Below are 15,293 nucleotides of genomic sequence, written 5' to 3' on the forward strand. Positions count from 1 at the left end.
TAAATATATTTGTACCAAATTGTATTAGAATTAATAATACATATGTAAAAAAATTAATAATTTTTTCTTTTTATCTATTATTTGTATATTTGAATTAATTCTAAACACATATGTAAAACAAATTAATAATTTTTTTCTTTTTATCTATTTGCAGGTAATAAAAATATCGAAATGAAATGAAATTTATGTGTTTTTAAATTGAGTGCAAAGATCTAAAAAAAGAGCTAAGCTGATAAAAATTTTAAAATTAACGACGAAATATTCATATTAAATGTAAATAACTACAAGAGAAAGTAAAGCAAACGACAAAACTATTTTTAATTATTATTAAATAAGGTAAGTTAAAAGAGTTTTAAGTATATAAAATAGTTTTAATTATTTTTAGAAAAATAAAAAAAACATACATTTAACTCCTGAATTAGAAACAGATTTTATAAATATTATCTACATTAAAAAAAATCATTCTAATCATAACTGCCACACTCCAAAATATCTTAATTTTTTTACTTTTTAAATATCTCAGTATGTCATCACTATCTAAACGGGTTGCAATTAAGTTTAAGTTCTATAAAAAAAATAAAATACAAATTTGTGAAAACCCCAAAATCGTTATAAAATTTGTTTCTATATTTTGAGTATTAATCTACGAGGTATTCCATACGTATTTTGACAATTTTTATGTGAATGCATTTATATGTATGTATGTATATAGGTGTATAATAAAACTTGTCTATGCTGTTGGCCAGGTTCAGCAATTTGCATTTATGACTGTGCGCCACTTTTAATTACTCCAAAAACAAATCAACATTAAAAAATAAACAATAACAGAGACAACACTAGAAGAATTTTAAAACAAATGCAATCTTTGCTCTTTGAACATATAGTTTAGAATTTAATTGTTCCTAATAAACATTTAAATTACCTAGATAAGAATGTCATTAGAAGGTAGTTAGGAAGCGGTGGCAAGTGAAAATTAAATTATCTATATCTCTCACAAAATAATAAAAAATATATTATAGCAATCACTCACATATATAATATTCAACCACAAATATAATATTCAAATATATTAATGCATATAATATTTAAATATTATCGGCTATTTGCAGTAACTGCAACATGACAATATGGAAAATGATATTAAGTTTTATTTAAATATACAACAAAATTTACACTCTTCTTTTTTAATTTTTCATTATTTTTTTTAATATTTCAATTTTTTCAAAATTGTTGCTTATTTTTATGTGCTACATTTTAGAGAGGATGATCCCAATAAAATTCAACAAAGCAAAGGAAGCCGCACTACGTTTTTTGCCCATAAATTTCTCACACAAAAGCCAAATCTTCCATCTTCCGATCGAATACTTGGCCAAAGTGTGCCAAGGTATATTTTACCATGCAATTGTTAACCTGGCAAATAAAAACCCCTAAAAAGTCTCATTTAAATGGATTTACACTACAATCAAATAAAACGTCACTCTCCTCCTTCTTTTTTGATTTTTTCGATCATGCTCTACATCTTTACGCTTATGCCCCCCCTAAATCACTCGACGTCATAAAGCGGCAATTCTTCTGTTTATTTATTGTGGTTTATTGTTACCGCTTTTGCGGTTTATGGCAAAAATTTTCAATCCCAGCTCAGCTCAAACCAAAACCAAAAATATGCAATCATCAATTTTTGTATCTATCGAGCAGCGTTGGTTGGGTCGGTAGACTTTGCGGTCAATATTGATTTGAGTCAAATAGCAGCAGAAGTAACAAAAGCCATTGACTGAAGTTCAAAGCGATTGAAAACAAAAACAAAATAAAAATTATGTCATTTGACCATAGGCGCCAGCCATCATCAACAGCAATAGCAATATCAGCCAATAATATTTTTATTTGATATTTATTTTATAAAAAAATTCTTCACATTAGCCATAATGAAGAATTTTTTTTGTATAAAATTTAATGCCAATTTTCATAATTTTTAAAGTCAATGAACCATTGTTTGCGGTTTATTGTTCTACTGAAAAAAAAATAAAGTAAATATCAGCAATAATTTTAGAAAACAATTATAAAATGAAAAATAAAACAAATAAAAATTAATCAAAATCAAAACAGTTATATATCCTTACTTTCCCAAAAATCTCATGTATTCAGGGGGTTTTCAGAATTTTGGGCGTATGAACTTGCAGACAAAAATGTGGATTTGGATTAAAGTTCAAAAATTTTGCGGGGGAGGTACCTAAGGCCAATGAGGACACTTTTTCTATAGAAAAAAATTCCTCAGGTCACTGAGGACATTTTTTTCTTAGAAAAGAAAATTGCTCAGGTCCCTGAGGACACTTTTTTATAGAAAAAATGCCTCAGGTCACTGACGACACTTTTTCTATAGAAAAAAATTCCTCTGGTCACTGAGGACACTTTTTTTTCTATAGAAAATCTATAGAAAAAAATTCTTTAGGTCACTGAGGACACTTTTTTCTATAGAAAATCTATAGAAAAATATTCCTCAGGTCATTGAGGACACTTTTTTCTATAGAAAAATTCCTCGGGTAACTGAGGACACTTTTTTCTATAGAAAAAAATTCCTCAGGTCACAAAGGACACTTTTTTCTATAGAAAAAAATCCTCAGGTCATTGAGAACACTTTTTTCTATAGAAAAAAAATTCCTCAGGTCAGAGAGGACACTTTTTTCTATAGAAAAAAATCCTCAGGTCACTGAGGACACTTTTTTCTATAACAAAAAATTCCTCAGGTCACTGAGGACACTTTTTTCTATAGATAAAAACTTCCTCAGGTCACTGAGGACACTTTTTTCTATAGAAAAAACTTCCTCAGGTCACTGAGGGCACTTTTTTCTATAGAAAAAACTTCCTCAGGTCTCTGAGGACACTTTTTTCTATAGAAAAAATACCTCAGGTCACTGAGAACACTTTTCTCTATAGAAAATTCCTCAGGTCACGGGGGACACTTTTTTCTAGAGAAAAAAAAATTCCTCAGGTCACTAAGGACACTTTTTTCTGTAGAAAAAAATTCCTCAGGTCACTGAGGATACTTTTTTCTATAGAAAAAAATTCCTCAGGTCACTGAGGATACTTTTTTCTATAGAAAAAATTCCTCAGGCCACTGAGGACACTTTTTTCTTTGGAAAAAAATTCCTCAGGTCACTGAGGACATATAGAAAAATATTCCTCAGGTCACTGAGGACACGTTTTTCTATAGAAAAAAAATCCTCAGGTCCCTGAGGACACTTTTTTCTATAAAAAAAATGCCTCAGGTCACTGAGAATACTTTTTCTATAGCAAAAAATCCTCAGGTCATTGAGGACCCTTTTTTCTATAGAAAAAAATTCCTCAGGTCACTGAGAAAACTTTTTTCTATAGAAAAAAATTCCTCAGGTCACTGAGATAACTTTTTTCTATAGAAAAAAATTCCTCAGGTCACTGAGGACACTTTTTTTCTATAGAAAAAAATTCCTCAGGTCACTGAGGACACTTTTTTCTATAGAAAAATATTCCTCAGGTCACTGAGGACACTTTTCTCTAAAGCAAAAAATTCCTAAGGTCACTGAGGACACTTTTTTCTAGATAAAAAATCCTCAGGTCATTGAGGACATATAGAAAAAAATTCCTCAGGTCACTGAGGACACTTTTTTCTATAACAAAAAATTCATCAGGCCACTGAGGACACTTTTTTCTATAGATAAAAACTTCCTCAGGTCACTGAGGACACTTTTTTCTATAGAAAAAACTTCCTCAGGTCACTGAGGGCACTTTTTTCTATAGAAAAAACTTCCTCAGGTCTCTGAGGACACTTTTTTCTATAGAAAAAATACCTCAGGTCACTGAGAACACTTTTCTCTATAGAAAATTCCTCAGGTCACGGGGGACACTTTTTTCTAGAGAAAAAAAATTCCTCAGGTCACTAAGGACACTTTTTTCTGTAGAAAAAAATTCCTCAGGTCACTGAGGATACTTTTTTCTATAGAAAAAATTCCTCAGGCCACTGAGGACACTTTTTTCTTTGGAAAAAAATTCCTCAGGTCACTGAGGACATATCGAAAAATATTCCTCAGGTCACTGAGGACACGTTTTTCTATAGAAAAAAAAAAATCCTCAGGTCCCTGAGGACACTTTTTTCTATAAAAAAAATGCCTCAGGTCACTGAGAATACTTTTTCTATAGAAAAAAATCCTCAGGTCATTGAGGACCCTTTTTTCTATAGAAAAAAATTCCTCAGGTCACTGAGAAAACTTTTTTCTATAGAAAAAAATTCCTCAGGTCACTGAGATAACTTTTTTCTATAGAAAAAAATTCCTCAGGTCACTGAGGACACTTTTTTTCTATAGAAAAAAATTCCTCAGGTCACTGAGGACACTTTTTTCTATAGAAAAATATTCCTCAGGTCACTGAGGACACTTTTCTCTAAAGCAAAAAATTCCTAAGGTCACTGAGGACACTTTTTTCTATAGAAAAAATTCCTCAGGTCATTGAGGACCCTTATTTCTATAGAAAAAAATTGCTCGGGTCACTGAGGACACTTTTTTCTATAGAAAAAAATTTCTCAGGTCCCTGAGGACACTTTTTTCTATAGAAAAAAATTCCTCAGGTCCCTGAGGACACTTTTTTCTATAGAAAAAAAATCCTCGGGTGCGTGGCGACACCTTTTTCCAAAAAAAAAATCCTTAGGTCCCTTTTTTCTATAGAAAAAAATTCCTCAGGTCCCTGAGGACACTTTTTTCTATAGAAAAAATTCCTCAGGTCACTGAGGACACTTTTTTCTATAAAAAAATTCCTCGGGTGCGTAACGACACCTTTTTCAAAAAAAAAAAATCCTCAGGTCCCTTTTTTCTATAGAAAAAAATTCCTCAGGTCCCTGAGGACACTTTTTTCTATAGAAAATAATTCCTCAGGTCAATGAGGACACTTTTTTCTATAGAAAAAAAAAAATCCGCAGGTCCCTGAGGACACTTTTTTCTATAGAAAAAAATTCCTCAGGTCCCAGAGGACACTTTTTTCTATAGCAAAAAATTCCTCAGGTCACTGAGGACACTTTTTTCTATAGAAAAAATTCCTCAGGTCCCTGAGGACACTTTTATCTATAGAAAAAAATTCCTCAGGGCCCTGAGGACACTTTTTTATATAGAAAAAAATTCCTCAGGGACCTGAGGAATTTTTTTCTATAGAAAAAAGTGTCCTCAGGGACCTGAGGAATTGTTTTCTATATAAAAAAGTGTCCTCAGGGACCTGAGGAATTTTTTTCTATAGATAAAAGTGTCCTCAGGGACCTGAGGAATTTTTTTCTATAGATAAAAGTGTCCTCAGGGACCTGAGGAATTTTTTCTATAGAAAAAAGTGTCCTCAGTGACCTGAGGAATTTTTTTCTATAGAAAAAAGTGTCCTCTGGGACCTGAGGAATTTTTTTCTATAGAAAAAAGTGTCCTCAGGGACCTGCGGATTTTTTTTTCTATAGAAAAAAGTGTCCTCATTGACCTGAGGAATTATTTTCTATAGAAAAAAGTGTCCTTAGGGACATGAGGAATTTTTCAAATAGAGAAAAGTTTTCTAAGTGAAATGTTGAATGTTGAATCCCAGCAAAAATCCTCATTACAAACCTCCTTTACCACCCATTATTTTAACAAGGGCATGCCGCGCGATATATCTGGTTATAAGTAGATACTGACATAAGTAGATACTGAGTAGATTCTGACTACTTATTTCAGTGGTTACAAAATAACCAGATAATTTGCGCGACATGCCCTTGTTAAAATAATGGGTGGGAAAGGAGGTTAGTAATGAGGATTTTTGCTGGGATAGGTCATACGAAACCTAAAACCTCTTTTGGTACTAAAGTGTTCGGGGAGGTTATTTCCTATTTTTACAGAGGTCCGGGTATAAGTTAATGTCATATTACAGAGCAGAATGAGCTTTGCGAGAATATCACAGTCAGACATGCCTTGGAATACCTTTGAATGTAAGGGGTTGTATAGGGTGGATTTTTAATCGATAGAAAGATGGTTAGTAACGATCTGCATCTCTTGGGTATTTTCCGGGATTTGCCACAGAGTTAATATTTGAACAATGGTGCATTTGGCAGTTCTAAAGTCGCATTTGTATGGTTCAATTATTTCGTTGACCATAGGATTTAGTCCTTTGCACAATGTCCCTAACACTCACCATCTTATAAACATCAGGGAACAGACTTATATCCCTATAGTTAGAGTAAACAGTTTTATTCCTTTTATTGTGGGCAGGACACAGAATATTAAGGTTCCAATTGCTGCCAGCTGGTCCTAACTAGTTGATGCATACACCTTATCAGCGTGTCACTTCCGGTCTTGAACAAGTCTTATTATTTTTCAGTCGGTCTATTGGTGTCATTACCTCAATAAAATCTTCTAAAATTAGATCTGTATGTAGTGTTTTCGTGTTCTTCGCTAGTATTGGATACCAACACTTTGGAAAAATTCCTATAAAAGCCACACAAACCTAACCATAAAAACCTAAGAACAATTTTATTTTTTTTTCAACACCCCCACAAATTGGTAGATAATTAACATCTTTAATGCTCTTTCTCTTCTTTTCTTTTAAAAGAATAAATTTCAGTTCATTAATGTTGAAATTAATGGTGATGACATTTTATGCAAAGATATTTGAAAATATTTGAATAATGAGGTATAAAATTAAATTTTGAAGAAAACGTACATTAGCGAATATTAAATTATCAACAAGCAGCAGCTATTTCATAATCACCGATGTCACAACGAAGAAAGAAACAAAGAAAGAAAGCATTAGCGGCAAACAAACAAAAACTTGTCTATGGAAATAAGAATAAAGAAAGAAGATTGGAATAATGTATTAAGCTTCATCACCGTTGACACTGAAAAATAGTTTGAAGATGATAATTTTAACCCCTCGCCGTGGTATATTTTTAGCGCCGAAAATTTTATTAGATATGATATCAACAAAAATAAATTATTATTCATATAAGAATAAACAGAATTTATAAAGAATAAGCTGTATTACTTTTAATAATAATAATAATAACAATCCAAAAATAGATTTGTCATTATTGCGAAAAAAAATGTATTCTATTCGAAATAGCGGACTTCACAAAAAGGTGATTCGATAATGTAAACCTTCTGCACAAACCACTTTCAAATATATTTTTTTAATATTTTTCATTACTTTGTTTGTGTACTACTACACCTTTTTCAGATGTAATTAGAAACATTTCAGTTGTAATTCGTAATATTTCATTTGTAATTCGACAATTCCATTTGTAATTCGAAGTATTCCATTTGAATTATTCCAAATTCGAAACAAAAAATTGTCAATATATTTTTGTAAAAATTTTATACCTGGTTTTTCGAATTACAAATAAAATGATTCGAATTATAAATGGAATAATTCGAATTACAAGTGGAATATTTCGAAATACAAATGGAATATTTCGAAATTCAAATTACAAATGGGATTCTCGAGTTGCAAATGAAATGTTACGAGTTACAAATAGAATTCTCGAATTACAACTAAAATAATTCGAATTACATCAGAAAAACGTGTAGTACAAATTCCAAATCAATGTGGCTTTCATTTTTTTGCTGGTGTAAAGTTCTTATACCTGGAGAAGGTAATTCCTAAATGACGCCGGCTTTAATCAGTTGATTTCTAATAATCTTTGGTGTAAAGAACGCTCATAATGATCCCTAAAGGTCTGCCCACAGAAAAAAACCTCGGATAGCCCACCCTATAAGTATAAAGCACCTGGAAAAATTCTGAGTCGAACTGGATATTTCCTCTTGTCTGTCCGTCCGTATGTTGTAATAACTTTAACATTTAAACAAAGTGAACTATGACCATGAAATATTGCACAGACAGATATTAAGTTCGGAGGCTGGTTATATCGTATATTCACCATAATAAACAATTCCAAATTTTGCCCTGAGAATAAGACATAGTGTCCGTAGAAATGGACTCCTAAAGAATTTGTAATTATCTTTAAATGACAATTGCCCACAGAAGAAGACAAAAAAAAATTTGCTTGTTTATAGAATATGATCTTCAAAAGTCTTCTTTCTACTTAAAGATGACTTCTAAAAGTCTTTTGTATGCAGGAGAAGACACTTAAAGACCTTCTTCAGTTTACCAATGAAAATGTCTGATCCGAATTGAACTTATGAAAAAATTTCATATTAGAAGATTTTCTGCATAGACAATATGTCTACAAAATTTGAACGCTTCAGTTTATCTAAGAAGACCTCAAACGTAGGATAACTTTCATAAAAAATAAAAACCGCGGTAAAGTTGGCGTATGTGTTATGTCGACACTTATACGTAACGTGGTACAAAATCTAAAAAACCGAAACTGATATCATCCAATGTTAAGCAATTTGGCACATTTCTCAATGGAAGATGTCTAACAACGGTCTCGTTGTACATTTTAGGAATTTTATACCCTCAGCCTTTAGGCTAAAAAGGCTACATACACCCAAAAACGATATTTTTTTGAAAAACCTATCCTCTATTTTTGCAAAATCTTTTATATGAAATTTTATGGCGATCGGTTAACGTTAACCTGGTGGAACGAGTGATCTTTGTTTCCATGGTGATTTATGGTCCAGTTACCAGTTCATTGTTGTTGCTAAAAAACGAATTATAGCTCTGATAGGTATTTTGGGCCCTAAATACCTATACCGAAATCTGATCCGATTTTCAAAATTGTTTACAGGATTCATAGGTCATGTTAGCTCGATTAATTCAATTGCCTTAAAACTTTCATAAATAATGAACTTCATCCTAATAAGACAACAACAAATAAAAATTCACAGCAGAGCCCGGCTGCCCCGGCTGAGGTTTGAACCGAAGTGGCAGGCATTATAATTCATGAAGAAAATCCCCTTCGATTGTACAAGTGTATGTATTGAGAAATCGTTCTAGGAAAGCCACAAGGTTGACTTGATAAAAAAGGCTTAAAAAATACTTCATACCAGCAAATTTGCAATAATATCCGTACATTTTTTTAAACCTTTTTTTTCACTTCCAATTTGCCTGATGAGCAGAATTAAACCACCAGCGAAACGATCGTAGCATATTGGTTGGGAGTGTGGGACTTCGATAGAATTCACTTTTTCCATACAAACTCATGACCTAAAGAGTTTGTAATAAAACTGAATTCTAGCGAAGTCTCGTACACCCAGCTCAATTAATTAAAAAAAATGTCGTTTTTTGGGCCGCTCTAATATAAACTTTCAAACGATCAAAATGTGCCATCATCGAAATAATGGTTTAAGACCCCAAGTAGTTGATTAAGACATGTTCTTCCGTCTGTCTGCCTTGCTGGCTGGAGCGCACGATAACTCTCGAACGGATCAACCATTTGGTCCCAAATTTCGTAATATTTTGTCCAAAATTAGTTTAAGTTCAGTGATGGGCCATATCGGTCCACTCCATCGGGTATCTCCCCTACAAAAGTTTAAATTTTTTAGAAAAATTATACCCACGATAAGTCTTGAAGGGAGTAACCGATTTGGTCACTACTTAGCACGTCGAAATATTTATACGAGCCATAGATCATCCTTCGGGTTCGTCCAACACAAAATTTCGGAAAAGTGCAGTTTTAGGCCTGTTCTAGAATCCAGTTGATTGTTTCTGCAACAACTTATATACGCTAACCCCATTACGGCGGTACAATTTTTTTCAGGGACAAATACATACTAGCTGAGAAAGTGGGCCGAAAGTTGTAAAAAACTCCTACGGCAACCGTGGGTAGTGCCTGGAGCGCACGAAAGAACAAAAGCACTATTTTTACAGTGTTTTATTTAACTTGCTTTGGTGTCTGTTTAGTTAAAATCTAGTAACTCATTGTCCACACAGTTGCAGATGACCAATCGAACTAGCCTCCTCATAGCGTTACTACCCGATTTCAGGTATTTTGAGGATTTTATCTTAATTTTTAGCCCGAATTGGTTGTAACTTGGCATTTAGAGCAAGCATGGTCACATTTGGCACGGTGGTGCTGATGATTTTCGGCAATTTACAAGTACACGACCCGAATGCACAGAAAGAGCGTACAAAAGAGAACAAATGTTTTGATTTGTTATTGTTTTATGACTTGCGTGAATACAAACTTAGTAACACACTGTTATAAGTTGCCAATATTTTGAATACATTCACATTTTCTCCGTTCTCTTTTTGGTTCATAATGGTACAGAAACTTCTCCACCAAAAATGTGTCCAGGTTTTGGTATAGCCCCCATACAACGGTACTCCCCGATTGTAAGCACCTTAAAGTTTGAATATAAATTTTCGGTCTAAATTGGCTGTAATTTGGTTATGTTGTTGTTATAACATTGTTTATTATTATGTGTATGTACGTTCTTCTGATCACTCTGGCTTTGCGTCTATCTCCAGTTCCAGGAAAGTGACTGCTTCGATGGGATGTAACCACAGATCCACTGGAGTTAGATCAGTAGGTTTGGCGGGCCAGTTGAAAAGGTCTTTTGTGTCGTGCGGGCCCATGCCGCATACTGGGCAGATGTCTTGCACGGCGATTTACGCCCAAAAAGAATTTAGGCGACTGCAATATCCCGAGCGTAGTTGAGCCAAACCTACTCTAGTTTGTCGTAGCAGCTGACGCTCCTCTGCTGCGATAGATGGGGGATGTACTTCGAGGACTTCATTCACAATATATTTGCCTTAGCAACTGCATCCGTGTGGATAATATTTAAACCTGCTTGATATGCCTGTTGATCTAGGGGTTCTCTCCTATATTGTTGGACCTCCCTCTCTAGAGCATGAATATACTTCCTGATATGCCTGAATGTGTCGGGCCTAGCCAGCAGATGGTGATTGAGATGGCTCTCGCGGTAACACCCAAGCAAGTACTGCAACGAAAGCATCTCAATGTGTTGCTTCACTGGAAGAACCATTGCTTCGTCATGTAGATGATCCACTGAAGACTTGAGGAGGCACTCTGTTGCTGTTTCAGGGCAGCATTCTGACAGATTTGAATCTCTTTCCAATTCGTATCACATAATCGTACCAAACAGGCATAGATTACCACAGACCGACCTATATATGTGGTGAACAAGGTTTATTTATCTGCATCCCAAGTGTTGCCGGCTAGGTATTTGAGGACCTTGTTCCTACTTTTCAGTTTGTCGCAGATAGCCGACTTGAAAGTAGTGTCGAATGTGACCCCTAAAATTTTGGGGCAGTTTGTGGTCGGAATTCTGCTACCGTCGACCACGACATTCCATTCTCTTCCAAACTGCGCTGTCCATGTTGTGGACGGAGTGGCTGCAGATGTTGTGGCGGAAATCTGCATATTCCTCGCGCGGAAAAAGTGGTAAGATCGGTTAAATAGGTGTTCAGTCTCTCACAGATGTCATCAGGGAAGGTACCTGACGCCAGGATCGTGCAATCATCCGCATACGATGCCGTCTGGAGGGGGTGGAATACTCCTGGCTCATTCAGCTGCTTCAACATTATCACGGAGATTCCATCAGGGCCCAACGCTTTGGATGATTTAGCGTTCCTGATGGCATTCGCAACATCATCCATTGTAAATTTTGATGGTTCATCCTCGGCAGGAAGAGATCTGATGCGACGTAATACTCTCCTCTTCGCCCTGTCACTCTCGGGGTGCTCGACAAACTGTCTATTGAAATAACTTGCGCAACTCTTTGGGTCAGTCAACGTAACGTCGCCAAACGTAACTGAGGTCCTATCTTCCATTCTTCCAGGGTTCGAGAGTGACTTAGCAGTTGCCCACAATTCACTTATACCAGCTCCAATGTTGCAACTCTTCAGATGTTCCGCTTATGTTTGATATTGTCAGTAGATGAACGTTTCAATTCACACATGCTGAGGTTATATCTCGGTCGGCAAAGCCAACTGATACTTCTTTAGTTGTTTCCATAAACAGGTCAAGTTCGAAAATGGGCTATATCGGCCCACGTTTTGGTAGCCTCCATATAACGGTAGCTCCTGATTTTCGACATTTTGAAAAATTTTATTACATTTTTTGACCGAACTACCTGTAATTTGACATTTAAGGTTCCCAGTGGTCACAAAATCTCATCACCAAAAATTGTAAACCTTGGTATATTTTTTGACATATCCCCCATATCACTGTTCCTCCCGATATTCCCTTTTTCCGGATTTTAGCTACAATTTTCCCAATGGTTTAACAAATTCTCCAAAACATTGTAGTGAGAATGAATGAACTTTTGCCTATTAATGTCTATAATAACATTCATTCCATTTTATTATAAAAAAGGGTTACGCACAAACCACTTTGAAAATATGTTTTTTTTTGAAAAATACTATGAAATGAGAAAAACATTTTTTCTCACAAAATTATTTCCTGTTGCACGAAACAATGACCTTTTGCCTATTAATGACTAAAATAACTTTTATTTCACTTAAATATTGAAAAAGGTCCCGTACAAACCATTTTTATACCCTCCACCATAGGATGGGGGTATATTAAGTTTGTCACTACGTTTGTAACTACTCGAAATAATCATTGTAGACCCCACAAAGTATATATATTCTTGATCAGTGTGCAATTCTACATTGATATAGCCATGTCTGTCTGTCCGTCTGTCCGTCTGTGGAAATCACTCTAGCGTCCGAACGGATTGACGTAGGTTGATGAAATTTTGGGAAAATATGTTATTTTTACGTAGGACTTTTGGTATTGAAAGCGGGCTATGTAGGTGCACGCTTTCGTATAGCCCCCATACAAACCGACGCGTGACGCGTCGTCGTTTTAAGGAATTTTTAAGATATTTGGCCCATTTTACCACCGAATTGGTTGTAATTTGGTACTTTGTGTCTCCAGAGGCCAAAAAATATTCCTACCAAAGTTGGGTTATATAGGTCCACGTTTTGGTATAGTCCCCACATAAGACCCCTTATAAAGTGCGCGTCATTTTAATATATTTTGAATGTATTAGACCCATTTGACCAAAGAATCGGTTGTAACTTTGTATTTTGTGTTTCCAGAGGCTAAGAAACATTTCTACCATAAAATGTTTATATAGGTCCACGTGTTGATATAGCCCCCATAATACAATATCTCCCGATTTTCGATATTTTGAACGTTTTAGCCTCATTATCACACCGATATGGCTGAAATTTGGTATTTAGTCTTCTTTAGGCGTATTAAACTTTCCCCCAGAAATTTAGAGGTATAGGTCCACGCCATCATATAGCCCCCATAGAACGGTACCTTCCGAATTTCGTATTTTGAAGGTTGTGGCCACATTAATCCACCGAAATGGCTGAAATTTGTGGTGGAGGGTATAAAAAGTTCGGCCCGACCGAACTTAACGCTTTTCTTACTTGTTAATTTTTATGAAATATGAAATTATTATAGGTTTTTTTGAATATAAAAATCAAGTGTTGATTTTTATATAATATCTTTATTTTCAAATATTTCGTTTGGAATCTCCTATCACACAAATAATGATTTCTTTTTGCCAACTACGTAAAGGATATTTACTTTTTTTAAACTAGGGATGTATCCGTGATAGATATGTTATATCTCCACCTAAAATTTGAAATGAAAGAAAACCAATTATTCCAATTATTATATTTAATTTTTAAATAAAATATTAATAATATTTCATAAAATCTTGTTTTAATGAAATATTAACACAACATCAAACTTATTAATGTACACAACTTTAAAATAACAAAATTATATAAACAATAAATAACGCCAGAACTCAAAATTAAAATAATATTAATAAACCCACAACATATTTAAATGTTAATAAAATATTTATCACAAACATATTTTCATGCTAATTAATGACAGTAATTTATGAATTGTATATTTTATTAAATAATTTGTTTTACTTAGTTGTTGTTAAATAAATATTTGTTATAGTTGTGCATTAATTAAACATTTATTAAATAATTATTTGGTTTTCAGTAATGTTGTAATATTGTGCAGATTCCAATGGTTATCCAGGACTTAAAGGGCAATAGTCAGCACAAAAATGTCGCTTGACATATTTTTGGCAAAAAAGAGCTGAAAGTGATACCTCTGCATTTCATTCTCGCCCATCAAATGCGTGTACTTTGTCACCTACTCTAGCCCCTATCCATATTTGGTTTCCCTTAAAAAGCTTTCCGTTTACCACCAAAATCAACATCAAAACCTGCAACATCGTAGATGATGATGTTGTTAACGATGGCATTGGTTATTGAAGTTGTACTCCTCTAAATGGACATGGACACGTTAGTTGGTTGCTTAGTTAGTTGTTCTTGTTGCCGTTGTTGTTGCAGTTTGTGTTATGATGGTTTGAGATAGTGCTAACAACATGCAATCGCAAATAGCAATAGGCAATACCACCAACCGAACAAACAATGGCGGTATTTTTTTGCAAACGATTTTTTTTGTTGTTACACGCCTCGCAAACAAATGTTGCTCAATTTACACGTTGGCTTAGTTAGTTAGCACAAATTACATATGTACTTAAAAAAAAATCACATACCAACATATACGACATACAAAAGCATATGTACATATGTATACAGAGCTGCAGAGCTGCTTACATTGTAACTCACATACCTAGGAAAAAATGCATACACTTAATACATGCATAAAAGCCGAAAATAGATACATTGGGTGTAGTATGGTCACTAATATAGGAGGAAGGTAACAGAAGTTTGGTATATTTAAAAAGACCCTAGGGTCTCCAAAAGGAAGAAAGGCCTTATGATTTTCAATACGAAGAAGACCTTACTGATGCTCTAAACCTTGATAAGAAAACCTTGTGTCCTTCACTTAAGGAAACCTTGTGGTCTCCTAAAAGAACACATCGTTGTCTTCTATATCAAGTCTTCTATAAGAAGTACTTCTGTAATGGGATTCTCTAACTCATTTTTTGATTTACCTACAAAAATCGGTAAAATTAAAACGCAAAATTACAAATGAAAAGTTCAAATAAAAGTTGACATCACTCTTGATATCGGTAGAACTTTACGACTAATTCTTATTCGTCGCTAAATTACCGAAAAACATCGTTAATTACCGAAATTATAAGCATTTTAATTTTACCAAATTTTTTCGGTAACTCAAAGAATGAGTTTCAGAATTCCACTACTGGCCTACTATAAGAAAACCTTTCGGTTCTCTACTACAAGACTTTCGGTCTTTTATAAGAAGATCTTTTGGTCTTCCATAAGAAAATCTCTCGGTCCTCTACAACAAGAAGCAGAAAGACACAGTTGTCTTCTATAAGGGAAGTCTTCGAAAAGGAGACCTTGTGGTCTTCTATAAGAATACA

General features: G+C 34.2%; 1 protein-coding gene across 1 annotated transcript in view; it reads left to right on the forward strand.

Moving 5' to 3' along the window:
* Nucleotides 1-15,293, forward strand: part of LOC141405935 (uncharacterized) — a 266,779-nt gene that overhangs the window by 21,924 nt on the left and 229,562 nt on the right. Inside the window, exon 2 of the mRNA XM_073990830.1 lies at nt 155-336. The gene's annotated coding sequence lies outside the window, so the exon portion shown is untranslated. The remainder of the gene's footprint in view (nt 1-154; nt 337-15,293) is intronic.

Source organism: Musca autumnalis, unplaced genomic scaffold (genome assembly GCF_047663935.1).
Source record: "Musca autumnalis isolate F117 unplaced genomic scaffold, ASM4766393v1 scaffold_5, whole genome shotgun sequence".
Taxonomy (NCBI): domain Eukaryota; kingdom Metazoa; phylum Arthropoda; class Insecta; order Diptera; family Muscidae; genus Musca; species Musca autumnalis.